The 24,313-nt window shown below is 37.5% G+C and overlaps 1 long non-coding RNA gene across 9 annotated transcripts in view; it reads right to left on the bottom strand.

Moving 5' to 3' along the window:
• The window catches only part of LOC145716121 (uncharacterized), a 493,424-nt gene that overhangs the window by 235,618 nt on the left and 233,493 nt on the right, over positions 1 to 24,313 (bottom strand). For 5 of the 9 annotated variants that reach the window (XR_014138544.1, XR_014138531.1, XR_014138528.1 and 2 more), the window contains 3 exons: positions 13,067 to 13,397; positions 12,850 to 12,965; positions 8,012 to 11,377 (listed from right to left, as the gene is read on the bottom strand). This is a non-coding gene — a long non-coding RNA (uncharacterized LOC145716121). Of the gene's footprint in view, positions 1 to 8,011; positions 11,378 to 12,849; positions 12,966 to 13,066; positions 13,398 to 24,313 lie in introns of those variants that run through there. The other 4 variants (XR_014138542.1, XR_014138538.1, XR_014138540.1 and 1 more) reach the window with 1 other exon arrangement.

Below are 24,313 nucleotides of genomic sequence, written 5' to 3' on the forward strand. Positions count from 1 at the left end.
TGCAATGCCATATTGCCCTCTGATTCTGAATTCACTATATTCTTACATCTAGAATCCCTTTCAAAACAATTCAAACTGTAATCCCAAATATAAACCCCCTTTTTCTTTATTATTCACTTTGTAATTGTGCACCAACACCAAATATGAAAGATGCTTCATTTACTACTACAGCTAGCAGCATATCCATTCCCAGATTTCTGAGACTGAGATCTATATCTCAGTACATGTGCAAAAATATCATGGGCTGTGTGTAGATCTCTGTTTTCTAGGAAGATACGTGAGATGGAAATTGGTAAATTGCAATTGCACTTTAGAGTGTCTGGTGAAATTATCTTGGATCCTTGATGTATGGGAAAGCGGTTTGGATGGCTGACCAGACCAGACATTGCGCATGCTCCTGCCAGGGAAGCCAAAGCAATACACTGACCCATTCCAAACCATTGGGGGAAAAGCTGCTTAATTAGGGAAGTCTGTAGTTCTAAAGCCTGGGTGATTTAAATGCTCAGTGGGGAAAGTTATTGGTCAGGTGATAGGTCAGCCATGGTCTGAACACTTTTTCTCTTAACATAACAATTTGTCTTCAGACTTTTTAAAACCTCGAGTAGACTCCACACTAGCCAAATATTTAGTGGTTTTATGAAGTTTTTTGGTATTCATGTCAACTGCAGTTCTTCAGAAACCCATTTAAAATGTTGTTTCTTTTCCATATGGCATTCTAAAAGGGAACAGGGGATTACAAATTTAAGATTGTGACAAAAAAGAATGCTCTTTGTAACTGTTTCCATAACTTTCTAAACTTCTTAAATGAGTTTGATTTATATTGTGCCAAGAACTGAATACCATGTTTATCACTAGGATTGTGATTAAAAAAAAAACATATATTCCCTTGGCAACTGGAATAACTGTACTATGGTATGTTATAGGCTTTTAGTTTTTATTTTTTGCTATGTTTTTAGGTTTGATTGACGGATTCCACAAATGAGTCCTGAAGGTTAAATCATCTGTTTCATCTCAACACCTTCCAAGCATGTTTGGCACAATTTTAAAGTTTAAGACCCTGAGCACTGTTTGCAAACTTGTTCTTAATCTACCTTATTGTTTTATTATGTACACTGGGGACACCACATTTTCTTAGATTTTCAAAATTTTGTGGCTATAACTTTGCCCATTTTCATGAATATGATTCTATGAGAAAAACCAAATACCCTTCTGAGGAGCTGCCAAGCCCATGGCTCCCTTTAGGGTGGTTCTCCAACCGTAGATTGCTGTATCCTGTGGTCCTCACCCCTCCCCCAACTCTGGCTGCTCCTTCCAGAGATAGTCATCTATAGATAGACAAGGGCCAAGAGGTGGTTCAGCTGAAGAACTTTATTCAACAAAATGGTGGAATGACTGATCCCATCAAAGCTCTCACTTGGAATCTCAATGGGAGATGTACAAAATCAGAGTCAGCAGTGGGAAAGGATTTGAGAAATAAATGAAATAAAGTAGAAGATACACCAAGGCATAGAAGCCTGAATACAGCAAAAAAATATGTAGAGAACAAAGCAGAGGGGAAACTGAACCATGAACATGACAGAATATCATTAGGGTGGCCATGTATCACCAGAGCTAGAGATTATTAAAAATACTGTTGCATTCCGATTAGTTCCCTAGGTCTCTGTCAGTTTGGCTCTGGAGTTGCTGAGACTGGTTCCATTCCTTCTCACAACACATCTTTGTTAACAAGGATACAAGAAATCAGGCTTGTTCCAGTTTCTGACAAGTGTATTAGAACCCTAAGTAAATAATTCATTTACTATGAAATGAAGCACCTATTTTGTAGATTGATGTTCTGACAAATTCTATGAGGACTATGAAGATGAAATCTGCAATTACCCTCTTAAGGGGTTCATTAGTTTAAAGAGGTAAGACCACAGAGTGTTGAAGAAGGCAGTGAAGGGTTAAAATTGGGCACTTTGAAGCCAGACTGCCTGCTTACAAATCCTGTACCAATATCAACTAGCTGTATGACCCTGGGCAAGTTATTTACCTCCTTGAGCTTAGGTTTCCTAATCTGTAAAATTTGGCACCACTCTGCAAACTACCACTTAATGTTCTTGTGAGGATTATATGAGGTAAGGTCTATAAAGGGCTTGGAACAGAGTTCAGAATAACTGAGATTGCTCACACCCTTCCCAGGTGTCTGAGGTCTTTGTGGCAAAGGAAGGAATAGGTGGATTAGAAGCAACTCTGCACAAATTCCTCATAGGAAGACAGTCTGTACACTAAACCAGGCAGTGTGGTTGGAGAGTTACACCTAGATCCCAAGGCAACTATCTATAGAACAGATATCCACTCAGTGACCTTGATCCTTGGCACAGAGATCCGTCCCCTCATCGGTTACTCACATTCCAAGGAAGGAATTTGGCTCTCCTTCCTCACCACCCTCTCTTTGCTCCTCTCTTTGCCAGACATCTGCTACATATGCTGGTCTTGTGTCTGCTTCATCTTTCCCCACATGATCTTGTTCTCTCCCCTTCTCTTCCCTCCTCATACTTTCTTACAGGAAAGAACCAGGGGCAATTTTCTTTACAACATATGTAACCACACAAAACATATATTTCCTATTTGGCTCTGGTGTGTTCATGAGTCGATTAAGACCATCTGTGCTTGCATATCCAATATCCCCCAGTCTACCCCACCCCCCAAATCTAATCCTTTCTGTGTTATTTAACAGAGTCTTAGTGCTACAAAGCCCTTAATAATTTTTAAACAAAATTGCCTTAATACATAACAATTGCTAAATGCAATACGGAAATATTTATTTCTCTTGCCAGTTATAGATTCCAGAGTCTGTGGCTACTTTGCACAACTTGCAGAACTCTATGTGATACAAATCATACAAGACACATTTCTTAAAAGCTACTCCTTTGGGGAGTCTAGCAACACATCACATTCAATTCTACAAGAGATGAACATTTCAAATTATCAGGAAGTTAATTGCCCAGGGCAAGAACCCAAGCCAGCTCTATAATGTTTAAGTTCCCCTTGACCCTTCTATGACTGATATTTGATAGGCAATACTGAGTCTTTGCTGTGGCACCTGATTTCTAATTGTTGACTTGTGCTTATCATCACAGCAAAACACTCAGGCATAAGCTCTACTGATAGACAGGAATCCAGCTGGAAATTGACACCATCAGAGCATCCTGGAACATGTAATAGACTGTAGTTATGTATATGCGCTAAAAATAAAAACAATAATTTTAGTAATCTACTGTTTACAAAATTATTTAAGTGTTCATGAATTTTCCAGTAGGTGTGGATATATTTAAATAACCATTCTTATAAGAATTCTTAAAACTCCACAAGTTTACTATTTGCTCCAATGAATCTTTTAAATTTTTTGAGTTCTACTGGATCAGTCAACAAATGCTGGTTGAACCCTTTGTTGTATGAAATACAATTGGGTACATACTGTGGAGAATACAACAAAGATCAGACACACATTTTGGGTCCTAAAAGCTTATGATTGAGTAGAAGAAATGAGACAGACATACATGTGGTAGGCAGATTAATAGCCACCCAAAGATGCCCACTCCTTAATCTCTAGAACCTGTCAGTATGTTTCCCTACATGGCAAAAGGGACTTTGCATTTGTGATTAAGATTAAGGATCTTGTGATGAGAGAGATTATCCTGGATTATCTGAATGGGCTTGAACTAATCACATGATTCCTCAAAATAAGAGACACTTTTTCATCTATAGTCGGAAGGAGATGTAAATGATTTATGTTGTTGGTTTTGAAGGTAAAAGGGGCCATAAGCCAAAGAATATGAGTGGCCTTGAGAATCTGGAAGAGGCAAGGAAATGAATTCTCCCCTAGGACCTCCAGAAAGAAATATAGTCCTGTCCACAACTTGATCTTAGCCAAGTGAGAGCCATACCAGATTTCTGACCTCCAGAACTATAAGCTAGAAAATGTGTGCTGTTTTAAGTTATTAATTTGTGGTACTTTGTTATAGTAGTAATAAGAAGCTAGTATAATGCATAACTTACACGAGTGAGAAAGTGCCAATTGCTATAGAAGAGATACAATGAATGAGATCTTAAATGAAGATTAGCATGACAAAATTGACTATTTTTATCTTCTCTCTTACCCTGGTTATTCTTAACTCCAGATTTGTATTCCTTTTGGATTTGTAACAAATAACACTCATAACAAAATAGCATTATAATGTCTTCCTTATCTTCCTGGGAGCTCTGCAGCAAAAAGCTAAGAAGACCATGCATATGGGTTGAGTGCCTTGTACAAGATAGGAAGCTGGCAAACTGGCTAACCCTGAATTGAACAAAGTTTACACCCAAGAGAAAGTTTCTAAACTTTGACTAAGCCAAAAGTAAGTTTCTGGGATCAAAATGATAGATTCATGATAGAATCCTACTGATGTCAAATTCCATGCTATCTAAATAAAACCTTGTTTTCACTTTAAAATGTACTCATATAACATTCCTGGAGTCCTTAGCGAGATAAAGAAACTGGGTCCAAATATTAACACCTTTGCTGTAGTCTGCATGGTGAGTCAAGGATGGAGTTGTAATTGCTAAGAAGTCTGACCAAATGGAAAAGATTTAAAAAAATGAAAGAAGGAAAAAAAACTGAATCCAGGTGGGAGTCAATAAAAATAATACCTTGTACAAATATATATGCATATTTATGCATGATCATGCTCAATATTTATAACAATGCTGTAAAGCTCTTATTATCCTGCTTCACTGATGAGGAAACTAAAGTCCCATAGGTTCAATGACTTATTACTAAGCAGCAATGCCCAGACTTAACTTAAAGAGTAACTAGAAATTTATACATCTTTTTTCTAATACCATCCAAGAAAAAGATACTAGACTAGAGGTCCCTGGAGGACGAGGGCTGGGAATGCTAATAACACTATTACATATCCAGCAGTAAAGAGAATGCCTGCAACAAGAGGAACTCAAAAACAATTGTGAAATGAAGGAATGCTATTCTCCCTGTATGCTCCATCACCATGCAGCTCTTGACAAGAACATAAGACAGCATACATTTTTATAAACTCCTCAAATCATTCTAGCCAGAGGTTTTAACCTTTCAGACATAATCTACATCACCTGTGGAGCTTTTAAAATTCAGACATCCTGATGGACAAAATAAAGGATCTATCTATATATATGCTGCCTACAAGAGACTCACTTGAGAGCTGAAGACCCACACAGAGAGTGAAGGGATAGAAGAAGATATTCCATGCAAATGGATGTGAAAAGAAAGCTGATATAGTAATACTAATATCAGACAAAATAGACATTAAAACAAAGGCTTTACCAAGAGAAAAAAGAAGGGATTACATAATGATAAAGGAATCAATTCAACAAGAAGATATAACATTTGCAAATATTCATGCACCCAACAAAGGAGTACCTGAATATATAAAGCAAATATTAACAGATGCAAACAAAGAAAATAACAGTAATGGAATAATAGTAGGGGACTTTAAAACCTCACTTACATCAATGGAGAGATCATCCAGACAGAAAAATTAATAAGGAAACAGTGGCTTTGAAGGACACATTAGACCAGATGGACTTACTAGAAGAAGAGAACATTCTATTCAAAAACAGCAGAATACACATTCTTCTCAAGTGCACATGGAACATTCTCCAGGACAGAGCACATGTTAGATCACAAAACAAGTCTCAATAAATTTAAAAAGACTGAAATCATATCAAGCATTTTTTCCAACCACAATACTATAAAACTAGAAATCATTTACAAGAAGAAAATTGGAAAAAACACAAACATGTGAACATGCAACTAAACAACCAATGGTGGATAAAAAAATCAAAGAGGAAACCCAAAAATATATAGAGACAAATGAAAATGAAAACCCAATGTTCCAAAATCCATGGACTCAGTAAAAGCATCTCCAAGAGGGAAGTTTATAGCAATACAGGCTGACTTCAAGGAACAAGAAAATTCTCAAATAAACAATCTAACCTTATACCTAAAGAAATTAGAAAAAGAACAAACAAATCCTAAAGTTAGTAGAAGAAAGGAAATAAAGACCAGAGTGGAAATAAATGAAATAGACACTACAAAGACAATAAAAAAGATTAATGAAACTAAGAGCTGAGTCTTTGAAAAGATAAACACAGTTGATAACCCTTTAGCCACACTTATCAAGAAAGAAAGACAGAGGGCCCAAACAAATAAAATAAGAAATGAAAGAGAAGAAGTTACAACCAATACCACAGAAATACAAAGGGTCAGGGCACCTGGGTGGCTCAGTCGTTAAGGGTCTGCCTTCGGCTAAGGTCGTGATCCCAGGGTCCTGGGATCAAGCCCCACATCAGGCTCCCTGCTCTCTGGGAGGCCTGCTTCTCCCTCTCCTGCTGCTTGTGTTCCCTCTCTCACTGTGTCTCTCTCTGTCAAATAAATAAATGAAATCTTAAAAAAAAAAAAAAAAAGAAATACAAAGGGTCATAGAAGACTACTGCAAAAAATTATAACCCAACAAATTGGACAACAAAGAAGAAATGGATAAATTCCTAGGAATATAAAACATACCAAAAATTGGAATATACCAAAGAAGAAATGGAAAATATGAAGAGACATTACTATTAATGAAATTGAATCAGTAAGCAAAAAACTCCCCCAAAACAAAAGTCCAGGACCAGACAGCTTCACAGCTAAATTCTACCAAACATTTAAAGAGTTAATACCTAGCTTTCTAGAACTATTTCAAAAAATTTAAGAGGAAAGAATCTTTCCAACCTCATTCTGCAAGGCCAGGAGTACCTGTATAACAAAATCAGACAAAGACACTATAAAAAAAGAAAATTATAGGCCAATATCCCTGGCGAACATAGATATAAAAATCATCAACAAAATATTAGCAAACCAATACAATAGCAACAATACATTAAAAGAATCATATACTGTGATCAGTGGGATTTATTTTAGGAATGTAATGATGGTTCAATATCCACAAAACAATCAATATGATACACTATATTAACAAAATGGAGAATAAATATCATATAATCGTGTCAATAGATGTAGAAAATGCATTTGACAAACTCAACATACCATTATGATAAAAATTCTCAACAAAGTGGATATAGAGGGAAAGTACCTCAATGTAATAAAAGCCATATATGACAAACCCACTACCAAAATCATACTCAAAGGTAAAAAGTTTAAAGTTTTTCCTCTAAAATCATGAACAAAACAAGGTGCTCACTCTTGTCATGTTTAAACATAGTATTGGAAGCCACAGTCAGAACAATTAAGCATGAAGAAATAAAGAGCATCCAAATTTAAAAGGAAGAAGTAAAGCTGTCATTATTCACAGATGACAAGATTCTATATGTGGAAAACCCTAAAACCTCTACCCAAAAAACTATTAGAAGTAATAAATGAAATCAGTAAAGTTGCAGATACAAAATTAATAATTAGAAATCTGTTGCATTTGTAGACACTAACAACAAACTATCAGAAAGAGAAATTATGAAAATAATCCCAGGAACATAATACCTAGGAGTAAATTTAACAAGGAGGTAAAAGAACTGTACTCTGAAAACTAAAACATTGATGAAAGATATTGACAATGACATAGATAAACTGAAAGATATACTCATGAATTAGAAGAATTAATATTGTTAAAATGTCCATACTACCCAAATCAATCTATAGATTCAATGCAATCACCAACAAAATACCAATGGAATTTTTCACAGAATTAGAACAAATAATCCTAAAATGTGTATGGAACCACAAAAGACCCTAAATAGCCAAAGAAATCTTGAGAAAAAAGAAAAAGCTGGAGGTATCATCTTCCCAGATTTCAAACTATACTACAAAGCTATAGTAATCAAAACAATATGGTACTGGCTAGCAAGAAGTTGTTGCAGCCAAGGTCAAAGAGGTTGCTGCCTGTGTTCTCCTATAGGATTTCGATGGATTCCTGTCTCACATTTTTACATTGTTGCTGGGAGTGCAAATTGGTAGAGTCACTCTGGAAAACAGTATGGAGGTTTCTCACAAAGTTAAAAATAGAACTACCCAATGACCCAGCAATTGCACTACTAGGTATTTACCCAAAGAACACAAAAATAGTGATTTGAAGGGGCACATGCACCCCAATGTTTATAGCAGCAATGCCCACAATTGCCAAAATATGGAAAGAGCTCAGATGTCCACTGATAGATGAATGTATAAAGAAAGGGTGTGTGTATGTGTGTCTGTGTGTGTGTAATGGAATATTACTCAGCCATCAAAAAGAATGAAATCTTGACATTTGCAACAACATGGATGGAACTAGAGTATATTATGCTAAGCAAGATAAGTCAGTCAGAGAAAGACAAATACCACATGATTTCACTCATATGTGGAATTTAAAAAACAAAACAGAGGAATATATAGGAAGGGAAGAAAAAATAAAATAAGATTAAAACAGAGAGAGAGGCAAACCATAAGAGACTCTTAACTATAGGAAACAAACTGAAGGTTGCTAGAAGGGAAGTGGGTGGGGAGATGCGGTAAATGGGAGAAGGGCATTAAGAAGGGCACTTGAGGGGCGCATGGGTGGCTCAGTTGGTTAAGCGACTGCCTTCGGCTCAGGTCATGATTCTGGAGTCCTGGGATCAAATCCCACGTTGGGCTCCTAGCTTGGCGAGGAGCCTGCTTCTCCCTCTGAACCTCTCCCCTCTCATGCTGTTTTTTTTTTCTCTCTCTCTCAAATAAATAAATACATAAAATCTTAAAAAAAAAAGGGGGGGGCACTTGATGGAATGAGCACTGGGTGTTATATGCAACTGATGAATCACTGAACTCTACCCTGAAACTAATAATACACTATCTGTTAACTAACTTGAATTTAAATAAAAGCAAAAACAAAAATGATATGGTACTGGCAAAAAAACAGACACATAGATCAATAGAACAGAATAGAGATCTCAGAAATAAACTCATTCTTACATGATCAATTAATCTACAACAAAGGAAGCAAGGATACATAATAGGGAAAAGATTGTGTCTTTAGTAAATGGTGTTGGGGGATTGGAAAGCTACATACAAAAGAATGAAACTGGATTACTGTCTTACACCATATACAAAAATATACTCAAAATGGATTAAAGACTTAAAAGTAAGACCTGAAACCATAAAACTCTTAGAAGAAAACATGGACAGTAAGATCTTTAACATCAGTCTTAGTCGTATTTTTTGGATCTGTCTCTCAGGCAAGGACAACAAATGTAAAAATAAATAGGACTACATCAAACTATATAGTTTTTGCACAGTGAAGAAAACCATCAACAAGATGAAAACACAGCCTAATGAATGAAAGAAGATATTCACAAATGATATATCCAATAAGGGGTTAACATGTAAAATATATGAACTCATTAAACTCAATATAAAAAAAAATCTGATTTAAAAATGGGCAGTGGGGGCTCCTGGGTGGCTGTTGGTTAAGCGTCTGCCTTCTGTTCAGGTCATGATTTCAGGGTCCTGGGATTGAGCCCCACATCAGGCTCCCTGCTCAGAGGGGTGTCTGCTTCTCCCTCTCCCTCTGCACTTCCCTGCCACTCATGATTTCCTTTTCTCTCTCTCTCAAATAAATAAATAAAATCTTTTTTTTAAATGGGCAGTGGATCTGAATAGACATTTTCCCAAAGAAGGCATGCAGATGGCCAACACATAAATAAAAAAATGCCTAACATCACTAATCATCAGGGAAATGCAAATCAAAACCACAATCTAATATCACTTCACACCTGTCAGAATGACAATTATCAAAAAGACAAGAAATAATAAATGGTGAGGATGTGGAGAAAAGGGAACCCTTATGCATGGTTGGTAGTAATGTAAATTGGTATAGCCACTATGGAAAACAGGATGGAGGTTCCTCAAAAAGTTAAAAGTAGAACTACCATACAATCCAAAAATTCCATTTCTAGGTATTTATCTGAAGAAAATGAAAACACTAATTTGAAAAGACATGTACTCATATGTTGAATGTAGCATTATTTATAATAGCCAAGATACATAAACAGCCTAAATGTACATCAATAGATGAATGGATAAAGATGTGGTACATATACACAATGGAATATTACTCAGTCATAAAAAAGAATGAATCTTGCCATTTGCAACAACATGGATGAACTTAATATCATGTTAAGTGAAACAAGTCATAGAGGGAGACAAAAATTTTATATTTCACTTATATGTAGACTCTAAAAAAAATGAACAAACAAAAGAAAATGGAAACGGATTCAAAGATACAGAGAATAAACTAGGGGTTGCTAGAGGGGAGTGGGTGGGGGATGGGCAAAATAGGTGAAGGTGATTAAGAGGTACAATCTTCCAGTTAGAAAATAAATAAGATACAAGGATATAATGTACAGCATAGGGAATATAGTTAATAATAGTGGAACTAGTTTTTACGGTGGCAGACAGTAACTAGACTCATTGTGGTGACCATTTCATAATGTATTAGATAAATATTGGAACCCTACTGTAAGACACTGTTGTAGCCCTTCTTTGGGTTATTATCAATTTTTTAATCTCATTGAAACACAGGTTTCAGGACATCAAAGAACATAAACCAAATGGTTTTGCTCCCTTTTTTTTCTATGAAATAAGATATTAAGTAATTAAACAAATGATACTCAAAACTTTCCCAGCCTCCTGATACAAGTGACTATAGTTCTGGACAATAAACAGATCTGGTCTCCCTTACAACAAGGTGCACAGAGTAGTTTTGCTCTCAGCTGACAAGTGTATTCCATTAGTAGAGGAAGAACAATGGGAAATTGAAAAATTGTTCTTCTGTTGGAGAGGTCTATATGTTTGTATATGTAGTCAGAATTTGAAATTACCATAATCTTCTTACCTCATTCTTTACTCTGAGAGCCTTATTTTTCCGTATTATCTAATAGAAACCTAAAACAATGAGGACTCAATTCTAAACAGAGATGGAACTACATGTTCTCTCATAACATGTAGTTTATTTTCAGCAAAGGGGGTACAGAGATCTGACTTAGTTAAAAACAATGGTCACAGTTTATTGAACTCATCTGTTTTCTTATAAAGACAAAATTGTTACCTGATGGTGTGCAGGGTTTTCTTAAGTTCATCTCAAGAGGATGGGCCAGACACAGAGATTTTTGAAAGAGGTCCATAGGTCATTTGGATGGACACCAGAATTGATGACCAATGTTCTGTAATCAAAACCTCAAATTCCCACATAGGTGAACTGTGGCCAACCTTTCATTGATCCTTCAAAGAATAGGTATGAGTCTTGAATCCACAGTGCCTTTCATTGTCTTAATGAAGCCACTTTTCTCAGTTCACCTGAATAAAAAGAAAGGGACCGATGAAACGTAGGAATGTTGTATTACACACTTACACACACACACACACACACAAACCAAACAAAAAAAAAAAAACCTTTTTGAAATTATAGTTAAGAAAGACTTGGGGTAATAACAAATTATTTTAAATGGTCTAATGGTAGAATTTTCTCAAAAGGAGAAAAACAAATGTTCAAGTAGCCCTTTTGCAAGACAGACCCAACAATGAGGTCAGTCAAACAAAGTGCCATTTTTCTTTGGAATTCATTGAGGTATTCAGGTCATAATTGGCTGTGGCATTTGGGAAAATATGGAGGAAGAAACTTGCTCTTGGAAAGGAGGGAAAAATTATCTCAATGCCCTAGAAGTTCTCTTTCAAACTCCAGATTTGCAGTGGGATATTTAGAGTTAGAACTCCCAGTAAAGAAGAGAATGTATCAAAGCTGCAGATTTTAAAGAAGGTCAAGGAGATGGTTAAACAAAGTTAAAAAACAACTCTGGAATAAACAGTCTTAGATTGTTGAATGGTCAAATAATCTTACTGAATCATAGGAAAAAATGATGTCGTGTCTAAATGTTAAATTGGTGGCTGGTGTCTTGTGCTTATAATCTGATTACACATTTCTTGAGCACAGGTGTACTGGAAGGATGCCACTCCCAATAAAAAGATCCATTTATCAAGTTTAACATGATAATTATTTATCATATTTCCTCCTTGGAATCTGTCTCACTTGCTTTTTATTTTCTTTCCTTGAAAACATTGAGGATTATTAATAGTTGTAATCCATCACTTGATCATATATTTTAGGAATATGATCTATGTGCCTGGCACTGTGCCAAGGTATAAGAATCACAAAAGAAGTAAAACATGATGTCTATACACATGAAACTTAAAATCTAATTATAAAAATTTATGCACATGCAGACATTAGGTAACAATTGTCTATGTGATTCCAACTAGAAGAATGAGAGGGAGCTACGTAGACTAGGGTATTTGGGAAAAGAAGGAAGATTGGGTTTGATCTAGACCTTGATGAATGGAATGGAGGTGGGAGGCATTAAATAAGAGTGTTAAATGAGCTCAGAGGCAGTAAAAAACCTCAGAGAGTACAAGGAAATGAATATATCTGCTTGACCATTGGGCTTGAAACATATATATTTGAGATTTGGGACATGAGTAATGGAAAAAGATTGTGATACAGTGGAATGAGCCCAGATTTTAAGATGAATTCTGATTTTGCCACTATAACCTCAGCTTCTATCTAATATGTATTGAAGAAAGCAGAAATTTTAGTTTTACTTATTTGAAAGTGGTTCCTGACTTATCTTTTCTTGAATATTGCTCCTCAGTCTCTGTGCTTCTCAAAACTGTTTCTATCTCTGATCCAGGACCATTGTCCCTCTCTCTATTGCAGGTTAGTAACTAGAACTGTTGGGCATCCTCCACTTGAAAGGCTATTTATTTCTTCTTACCTGGAGAGAACCATGTTGAGCAAGATGCAATTTAATACACTATCCTTTCTCTTCTTCCATAGTGCCCTTAGACAAGGCTCTAGAGGCACAACAGGCTTCAGGCAATGGTCTTCAAACTGGTGATAAATGGGAATTAAAAAAAATAAAGTGAGAAATGAAATGGTTCTTGCTATAACCAATGGAGATAATATACTATGAAGAAATAGAATGAACTCACGTTAGAATTATCTGAAGAGCTTCTAAAATTCTGATATTCAGACCACTGAATCAGAATATTTGTAAGGTGGAACCCAAACATTAGGATTTTTTAAAGCTCCCTGTGATTTCAATGTGCAACCAGGTTTGAGAACTATAGCTCTAAAGCAATCATTGGAGAGATTCCACTAGACAATAATGGCTGTCACACTCCAGTTTCCAAAGAATGAAATGAAGGAAAAGAGACTTGCTGAAAGATGTTCTGCATCTCATGTCAGGTAAAGCAGGAACCCTTCTGGCAGTTCTCTTTGAGATCTGTCCACCATGTTGGTTTCAGACAAATCTGTTCCCTCCTGTAATTGGCCAATGAGTAGATATTAAGACGTGTTAGCATGGCTTCCAAGAGTAATTATTCTCAGAGATTATACAGTCTAAACCCATGAAAGAGTACAAATATATTCAAAACTGCCTCATAAATTTCTCACAGCTGAGTCTATATTTTACACAATTATACAAAAGTGAGTTCCTTTCTTCCCTTTCTCTCTTATCCCATGCCTTTTTCAGTTTGTGGCCACTTTTGGCCCACTCAAAAGCAGGAAAAAAATTCAATGTTGCACCCTATCCATTTAATACCACTCTTTTGGCCATACACAGAGTAGCTGAAGTTTGAGGATTATAACTCAAAAGAATTACGAGCTCAAACACTTTGGCTTCTCTGTAAGGATAAGGAAGTATCGTTGAATTCTTCTAGATAATGTCTGTTTAAGCTTTGGCTAAGTTTCTTAATCTTTCTGAGCCTCAGTCCTTTTAACTAGAAAAAGATAATATTAGTATCAAATTGCAGGATTCTCAGGATATCTCATTTATGAAATACTATATATGAAGCACAGTGGCAATATAGGAGTATTCAAAAGTTGATCATTAGTATTCCAATTTAAAAAATTCATAGGTCAACTTTTCATTTTAAATAGGAAAATAAAACAGAAAAAAGGGAGAAGGAAGGTTGGAAAGAAAAGGAAGAAATAAAATTCATATTATTTAAATGCCTGTTATGTGCCAAACCCTATGATAAGGTCTTCATAAATATGTTATCTCATTAATACCTACCCATGGAATAAGTATTAATATGCCCATTTTTGTAGATGAGAAAATAGAGACTTATGGATTTTAAGAGAGAAGTGAATAGGCCAAGTTTAGAAAATAGATTTTAAGCAACTTTTAGTTATGAACTTTTCTTGAGCTACCTTCTTCACCCACCCCCTTTAGATGCCTATAGTTTCCACAAAGGCTTCTGACTCTTACATCTGTCTTTAGGAAGCTAAGAGTCTTGAGAAATTATCAGAATTCCTGCACACATGGATTATGTGGTGTGTGTGTGTGGGTGGGTGGGGGTGTGTGTGTGTGGGTGCATGTATTGTTCAGGTGGAGAGAGGAATTCAGGCCGAGTTCATTCTATTTCGTCATAGTATATTATCTCCATTGGTTATAGCAAGAACCATTTCATTTCTCACTTTTTTTAATTCCCATTTATCACAACTTCCCACTTCTACTACTCTTGCCCTTCCATGGGCTCCCATCCTAACATGTTTTTGATTTATTCCTTATTTAGTTGCATTCTTAGAATAGCTATTTTGACTGATTCTATGTATGTGCATGCAATTATGCAAATGCATGATATCTTGAATATCATGTTTCAATATTCTTCACTCAATATTAATTTTAAGGGCGCCTGGGTGGCTCAGTTGTTAAGTGTCTGCCTTTGGCTCAGGTCATGATCCCAGGGTGCTGGAATCGAGCCCCACATCAGGCTCCCTGCTCGGCGGGAAGCCTGCTTCTCCCTCTCCCACTCCCCCCTGCTTGTGTTTCCTCTCTCACTGTCTCTCTCTCTCTCTGTCAAGTAAATAAATAAAATCTTAAAAAAATATATTAATTTTAAAAAATCTATTCATGTTTCTCTGTATACTTCAAGTATTCCTTCTCTCATTGCATATATTCCCTAGTGTGCACTAACCCACATGCCCAGTGGCAGACACCAAGTTTGGCTGTAATATCTCAATGCCACAAACAATGCCATTCCTCTTTAGACTTATGTGAGATTTTTGTGGGGTAAATATCTAAATGTGGAATTTCTGGGCTATGTGGTGAACTTATATTTGTTTTAACTGAGTTCTGCTCACTAGAGTGGTCTACATGCAATCTACCTGTACAGGACGGTTCCTACTATATTCCAATATTGTCTCCAGCATCTGACATTGTCTGAAGAACATGGTATTTTAAAGTAACATTCACCTCTATTAACATTAAAATCTAAAGAGAGAGTCCAAAGAAGGATATTTCATAAATCATACTCAGTTTTTAAAAAAGCCTGGTTGCGATCCCTTCACTATAAGAGATTGGAAACAGTACGGACATGTGGTTTGTGTCTCCGCTAAAGGACATTGCATGCCCTCCATTTGGAGGGATAGTCAGTGCTTTAATTTAATGGGAAGACTTAAAGCTTTCTTTTGTAATCACTGTGGATTTCAAAAATGATTTCTAAATGAGAGTGTGAGATGAGCACTAGTGCCTGGACTTCTGGTCAGCCTGCCAAAGACGAAATGAGGACACTAGAGTTTCACATTAGACATGGGCCTGAAAAGGTGGCAAGGCTACAGTGGCAAATGGGCAGTCTCATGACCTCACTGAACCTACAAGACAGTGGAAAAGACGGAAAGCAAACAATAACTATAAAAGATACTTGTGAGTCTGAGATTTAAATAGTCTCACTGAAATAAGCTTTTGAATCATCTGGATGTCAGAGCCTGGTTACATGGAATCTGTAGTTCATGGGTTCTTTTTTTTTTTTTTTTTTAGATTTTATTTATTTATTTGACAGAGAGAGACACAGCGAGAGAGGGAACACAAGCAGGGGGAATGGGAGAGGGAGAAGCAGGCTCCCTGCAGAGCAGGGAGCCCGATGCGGGACTCGATCCCAGGACTCTGGGATCATGACCTGAGCTGAAGGCAGTCGCTTAACCAACTGAGCCACCCAGGCGCCCTGTAGTTCATGGGTTCTTATCACCCAATTTAGAAACATTTCCCAATTCCCCTGTCTGCAAGAAAGATGAAATACCTTGCTTGCATAAGATATTTTCCAATTCACAATATATCCAGGCCCTTGTTCTTTTTATTTAAGCAACATTCTCTTAATTTTAATTTGTCTGACATGTCCAGATCCATCTTTATGGCCAGAACATTATTCAAAGATTAATGGTCCTGAAAGAATAATGTTCTTCACACTAGATTTCTAAGGAGCTGTTCAATCTCTTTTCTAATTCAGCAGTGAGAGTGATGAGCTGGAACAAAAGTAACCTTGACAGGAATTGTCTTCATCTATTATTTTTCCTACATCTAAAGAGGATCTGGTGGGCTCTTGAACTTGTCCTTTGAGCTAAGTAGTTGGAAAGTACTTTGACTCCTGGCAACTTACCCAGTAGTCTGATAAATGTGACTTAGCTACCTTAGTTCTGGTTTGTGGGAAACAGAAGAATTTTCTATGGTTATTTTGTGCACTCTTACAAAAGAGAATTATTTTCTTTCACATGTGTGGGCTCTGTAGACAGGAAAGATTGTGAAGGAAAAATTATATGGTAACAAAAAATCTGATTGACTTCTGGGATTTCAAATATGACAAGCAGTGCTTTTCTCTCCACATTATCAATTTCATGGTTTTTAGAAGTAACTGCTAGGTTTTCTTTTAAGTCTTTTAGAAAATATTGTTGTCTGACTTACTGTTGATATGACACATGTAATAAATTTTAGCAAAAGGGCTGCTCACTTCCTACATGATATGTGGGTTATTACCTGTGTTAAATGAAAAAATACTGTGCTTTTTATTTTACTTTGTGGAATTGTAAGTCTGCAACAAAGGATATATGGAGATTAAGGGAACTCTAGCATTTTCTTTTTTTTTTACAGCCATCTTTACACTAATATACTCATAATAAATTATGTAGTTGAGAGGATCCTATAATGAATGATACTATTCATTGGACACATACTTTATTTCAATTGCTCATTAATTTATGCATTCAACAAATATTTATTAAGTACTTACTATGTGATGAATACTCTGCCAAATATTGAAGCTATAATGTCAAGATTTAATCCCTAACCAGTGGTGAAGACAGAACCGAAACAAAAAACAAGCATATAATCATAAGAAAATGTTTTGAATGTTATAATAAAGAAACAGGGCACTCTGGGAGAACAAAAAGAGAATTAGGCTAAGGGACAGGAAGACAGAGAAAATTATGTTTAAGCTGAAACCTGAAGGATGAAGAGAGTTATGCAGGAAGAGAGAGATAAGAGAAGTAATTTATAATCAATGGAAACAGCCTCTGGGAAGATCACAAACCAAAAGAAAGACTGTAGTATATTCAAGGAACTAAAATGAGTCCTGGTTTCCTTGATCTGATGTGTGTGAATAAAAGGTTGTAAGGAGTGGCCATGATATGGAAGTCTTTTTAAGGTATATTTAGGACTTCAGGATTTATCTTAAGATAAATCTCATCCTATCCTTAGATAAGAAGTACTATCCTCATTTAACAGATAAGAAAATTGGCCTAGAGGGGCGCCTGGGTGGCTCAGTTGGTTAAGCGACTGCCTTCGGCTCAGGTCATGATGCTGGAGTCCCTGGATCGAGTCCTGCATCGGGCTCCCTGCTCGGCAGGGAGTCTGCTTCTCCCTCTGACCCTCCCCCCTCTCATGTGCTCTCTCTCATTCTCTCTCTCAAATAAATAAATAAAATCTTTAAAAAAAAAAAAAAGAAAGAAAATTGGCCTAGAGAGGATAAATATGCTCCTATTTATCCAGCAAATAATTGATCAAGCCAGGTTTTTTAAACAAGTACTACCTGCCTCCAAAATCTATGATTTTACCCTTTAGTTTATGGCCTCTTTTCTAATCTACATGGGTGATCTTATCTTGACCAAGTGTTATATTCAGAGAAATTTTAATGCAACATTTAAACATGATTTTTTAAAGATTAAATATATATTACTGTCTCTCGAGAAAATTCTAGAGTGAGATTGAGTTTCTAATCATAATTCAAGGTAAAGCTTTATATCTCTTTTTCCACCTCTTTTCATGTCACTAACCCCCATGCTTGTAAGTCATTTGCCAAGTCTCTCTTCCTTCCATGCTCTAAACATAAATGCTCTAAGCCCTGTCTGTATAAACACTCACACTCCATTTTCTCACCCTTATTGTAATGTTCGTTTTTTTCCTGCTAGTAACTGTACACTCCAATGTGAATTCAGCCATCATCTACAGATGCTCTAGTTCTTTCCTCTCTCTTTCCACCAATTGGCAAGGCACTTAGCTAAATGGAACCCCTCCTGACAATTCCCTGTTGAAGGATATAGCCACTAGGATGATCATGCCTGAGGAGAATGCAAACATATATCAGACCTTATATCCTGATGAATGAGGTGTATGTATGGGGTGTAACTGCAAATCCAGTATCTTGGAAAGAGGTTTGATTCTCTGCAAAATCAAAACACATAGGGGCACCTGGCTGGCTCAGTTGGTAGAGCATGCGACTCTTGACCCAGGGTTGTTAAGTTCAAGCCCCATGTTGGGCATTGAGGTTACTTAAAACAAAAACAAAAACCCCACCAATTCTATGTATTGTGGGAAGGGAATCATATAGGGTATCTGACTAGCCATTAAAGTAATTCTATTGGTATGGGGGAAAATGTGGCTTGCTACATGCAATTCTGGGAAAAGCAAAGCTATTTCCTTAATGTCACTGCCCCAGAAAGAAATTGCAAGCCATTCCTACCTTCTCCTAAATAGAAAAGGGCTTCTTCTGAAATTCCTTAACAGATAAGTTTCAACTTGCCAAATTTATCATCACCAGTTACGAAGAGAAAAACTCCTTATGGCATCATTTACTGTCTCACTCATACCTCTTGATAAAAGCAGGTAATAGAGCTATTTAAGGGAACTTGATTATTTATGGGAAGATGCTGGCATCAGGAAAGAGTGGAAGCATAACTAATGGCAGAAACAGAAAAAAAATCTAATCAAAATCTTAATCTTATTAAGAACATAAATTACAGCACATACATGTGATGAGTTTTTGGAACAAAACAAACTTAAAAATTAGAGAAATTGAAAATAAGTGAGCTACCACTGAAAATTAGGCTTTATAATTTAAAATATACATCACAAAGTACTAAGAAAGGAAAATAATAAATGAAAGCACAAGAGATACAAAGAAGAAAAAATAGATGTGGCAAAGGTGATAATCATAGAAATATTAGATTATCTATCTAAGGATAGGATGAGATTTATCTTAAACTCAATGGGGACAGAAATCTTGTACTTCTTTATCATTGCCAATAACTTTAATGGTGCTAAACCCATAGTAGATGCTCAATGAATAAGTGAAGGAATAAATGAATAGAAGAAAATTTACCTAGAGTGAGGATTTAAAAGGTACACTTATAGATGAGGTAAAGCCATTTTTCCCTGCTTCTCTCTGGCAAATACAACTATAAACCTTGGAAATGGTATAAAGCACAAAGAAAAGAGAACTCTAAAAGATAGACAGAAGAAGATGAGCTAGCTTCGGGGCCCAGGACTGGTTGATCTGCACAATGACAAGAAGTCTTGCATACCTCCACCCAACAGAGGGAGGTTACCCAGGCCCAGTGTTTCCAGATACCTAACCTAGCAAAAGAAGGCAGCTGAGGCAGGCTTTCCCCTTCCACAGATTGAACATAAGTCTCCCTGACAACATCAGGTGAGCCAGACTCCTTAGCCAGCCAGTGGTCTGACTCTTGGTTTTGGCTCGGGTCATGATCTCAGGGTGGTGAGATCAAACCCTGCGTCAGGCTCTATCAGGGAACCCAACCTAAAATAAGTAGCCTGTGGAAGTATTCTCCCTCCTTGAAGAGCCTGAGTCTCCTTTCCACAGTAGATATGAAGTGAAACTGGTAAAAGAGACAGCTGAGTCTGGAAAGTTCATTGCCTCAGACACCAGAATCTCCTATCCCTGCCCAGAGATATCAGACAACCAAGAGGTATCAGCCCTTCTTCACTGAGAGATGCTCAGCAGGTCACCATAGGACACCCTTCTCTTCCCTAAGGCAATACTAGTAGGAACAACAGATGCCCCAGCATCACCAGGTAAACCAAATAGACTAAACTAAAACCACAAAGTCTCTAAAAATAAAACTACCTTTGGAACAACAGCCCACAAAGTAGACCAAACCTCCTGTGATAAATCTAAACTGCTTGGAAAAATAAAAGATTTAAATAATATCCAGTGTCCCTTAACAACAGAGAAAAATGTTAAGAATATAATAGAAAATCACCCACCATATCAAGAACTCAGAAAATCACAACTTGAATGAAAAAAGACAGTCAACTGACACCAAAACAAAGATGAACCCAATGTTGAAATTATCTGACAAAGATTATAAAGAAATTTCATTAAAATGCTCCAGCAATTAATTACAAATTCTCTTGCAACAAATGAAATAATAGTTTCAAATATTAGCTAAGAAATAGAAATTATTTAAAAAAATCAAGTGAAAACTGTGAAGCTGAAAAATGCAATAACAGAAATAAAAACTCACTGAATGGGTTCGATAGTAGAGTGAAGATGATAGAGGATAGCATCGGTGAATTTGAAGGCTAAACAGTAGATTGGCTGGTTGTTCATCTAATCTGAACAACAGAAAGAAAATAGACCAAAAGAAATTAACAGAGTCTCAGGGATCTGGGGGATAATAACAAAAATCAACATTCATTTGGTGTTCCAAAAGAAGAAGGAAAGGAAAGTGTGAATGAAAGAGTATTTGAAGAAATAATGTCTGGGGGTGCATGGATGGCTCAGTCAGTTGAGTGTCTGACTCTTGGTTTTGGCTCAGGTCATGATCTCAGGGTGGTGGGATCAAACCCTGCAACAGGCTCTGTGCTCAGAGGGGGAGATGCTTGTAGATTCTCTCCCTCTGCCCCTCCCCCCACTCTCTCTCTCTTTCCCTCTCTCTGTCTCTCAAGTAAATAAATAAATCCTTAAAAAGAAAAAAATAATGTCTGAAAATTTTCCAAATTTGGTGGACCTACAGATCCAAGAAGCTGAGCAAATCCCCCAAACAGCATAAACTCCATGGAATCTACACTAAGACAGATCATAAACTTTTGAAAATTAATAGTAATAAAAATATCTTGGAAGCAACCAGACAGAAACTACACATTATCAGGATGCCTGGGTGGCTCAGTCAGTTAAGTGTCTGCCTTCAGCTCAGGTCATGATCCCAGGGTCCTGGGATTGAGCCCCGTATTGGGCTCCCTGCTCAGCAGGAAGCCTACTTCTCCCTCTGCCTGCCACTCCCCCTGCTTGTCTCTCTCTCTCTCTCTCTCTTCTGATAAATAAAAAAAAAAAAGAAACTACACATTATCTATAGAAGAATCAGAGAAGTTTTCATTGAAAATCACAGAGGCCATAAGTATGTGACACAATATTTTTCAAGTGCTATAAGAAAATAAGCATCAATTTTAAATTCTCTATCTGTGATAACTATTTTTCAAGAATTAAAGGGAAATTAAAAACATTCTCAAGTGAAAAAAAAACTAAAAAATTTTTTCACTAGTAAACCTACTCTTAAGGAAGTTCTTCAAACAGAAGAAGGAAGGAGGAAGGAAGGAAGGAAGGAAGGAAGGAAAAGAAAGAGGGAACATGGCTGAAGGAACCCTGTTTTTTTTTTAATAAGAATAATTCCTGGAGGAGGAAAGATGGTGGAGGAGTAGGGGACCCTATTTCAACTGGTCCCCGGAATTGAGCTGGATATCTACCAGGCTACTCTGAGCACCCACAAAATCAGCCTGAGATGTAAGAAGATCTGGATCTCTACAAACAGAATATCTCAGGTGGTTGGTTTTGAGGTACAAAGCAGGGAGCCCTGATTCCCCGGGCAGATTTCAGAGGATAAATGGCAGCAGGAGGGTGCCTGGCCATGGGGATCCTACACCACCGGTGAGTGACAGCCTCACGCGCTGGGGACGGGGCACAGACTCATAGACCGGTAGTGATGGGGAAAGGATTTTAGGGCAGCCCATGGGGCAGAAACCCAGAGCGGCAGGGTCGCACGTGCGAACTGGAAGTGGCTGGTGGTTTTAGAAGCACAAAGGGCAGAGACGTGCCCCAACCTGGAAGCAGGACTGGGGGCTCTGCAGAGGGGTGCACAACCCAGGACACTGCAGTTTATAGCAGCACAGACAGTAACAGAGACAGTGTGGCCTGGAGAGCTCATTGAAGAACAGACTGCAGTCTCTCTGCTCTGAGGCAGAGGGCTGGAAACAGTCTCTTCTGCTCTGACTCATGGAAGAGACACAGAAAGCCACCAGGGAAAGCTGCCAGAGAACAAAAGCCCCATAAACTGATTCCCTCTGAGCCTATCCCCCCACAGGGGGGCAGGGCAACTCCACCCAAACAGGGCTGCCTGAGTAATAGCGCAGCAGGCCCCCCCCACCCCCACCCGCCGAAGACAGGCTGGGAAAACAAGAGGCCAGCAACCCTAAGGTCCCAAGAAAACAGGTGCATCTTGCTTGGGTTCTGGTCAATAATTTGGACTCTATACATTCCTCAAACACCCATCAGCAGAATGACTAGGAGGAGGAACCCCCAAAATAGGAAAGACTCAGAGATCATGACTTATGCTGCAGATTTACAAATGGATGCAGATATAACCAAGATGTCGGAGATGCAATTCAGGCTAGCAATTGTGAAGACAATGGCTAGAATGGAGAAATCAATTAATGGCAACATAGAGTCTCTAAGGGCAGAAATAAAAGGTGAATTGGCAGAACTTAAAAATGCTATCAATGAGATCCAATCCAATCTAGATAATCTAACAGCTAGGGTAACTGAGGCAGAAGAACGAATAAGCGACCTGGAAGACAATATAATAGATAAAAAGGGAAAAGAGGAGGCCAGGGAAAAACAACTCAGAATCCATGAAAATAGAATCAGAGAAATAAGTGACACCATGAAGTGCTCCAATGTCAGAATAATCAGAATCCTGGAGGGAGTGGAGAGAGAGAGAGGACTAGAAGATGTATTTGGGCAAATCATAGCTGAGAACTCCCCTAATCTGGGGAATGAAACAAACGTTCGAGTCCTAGAGGCAGAGAGGACCCCTCCCAAGATCAAGGAAAACAGGCCAACACCCCAGCATGTGATAGTAAAACTTGCAAATCTTAGAACCAAGGAAACCATCTTAAGGGCAGTTAGGGGGAAGAGATTCCTTATGTACAGAGGGAGGAATATCAGAATAATGTCAGACCTATCCACAGAGACCTGGCAAGCCAGAAAGGCCTGGCAAGACATATTCAGAGTACTAAATGAGAAGAACATGCAGCCAAGAATACTATAACCGGCAAGGCTGTCATTTAGAATGGATGGAGAGATGCAGAGCTTCCACAACTGGCAGAAACTGAAAGAATATGTGACCACTAAGCCAGCCCTGTAAGAAATATTAAGGGGGCTTCTATAAAAGGAGAAAGACCCCAAGAGTGATCTACAACAGAAATTTACAGGGACAATCTATAAAAACAACGTCTTCACAGGCATCATGATGACAATTAATTCATATCATTCAATAATCACTCTCAACGTGAGTGGCCTAAATGGTCCCATAAACAGCACAGGGTTGCAGACTGGATAAAAAGACAGGACCCAACCATATGCTGCCTACAAGAGATTCATTTTGAACCTAAAGATACATCCAGACTGAAAGTGAACGGATGGAGATCCATCTTCCATGCCAGCAGACCTCAAAAGAAAGCTGGGGTAGCAGTTCTTACATCAGACAAATTAGATTTTAAACTAAAGTCTGTAATTAGAGACACAGAAGGACACTATATCATTCTTAAAGGGTCTATCCAACAAGAAGATCTAACAATTGTAAATATCTATGCCCCCAACATGGGAGCAGCCATCTACATAAGCCAACTGTTAACCAAAATAAAGAGTCGTATTGATAACAATACGTTAATTGTAGGAGACCTCAATAGTCCACTCTCAGCAATGCACAGATAATCTACGTAGAAAATCAACAAGGAAACAAGAGCTTTGAATGATATACTGGACCAGATAGACCTCATAGATATTTACAGAACATTCCACCCTAAAACAACAGAATACTCATTCTTCTCGAGCACACATGGAACTTTTTCCAGAATAGAGCACATACTGGGTCACAAATCAGGTCTCAAC

Source organism: Leptonychotes weddellii, chromosome 1 (genome assembly GCF_054177405.1).
Source record: "Leptonychotes weddellii isolate Sample4059 chromosome 1, ASM5417740v2, whole genome shotgun sequence".
NCBI classification, from domain to species: domain Eukaryota; kingdom Metazoa; phylum Chordata; class Mammalia; order Carnivora; family Phocidae; genus Leptonychotes; species Leptonychotes weddellii.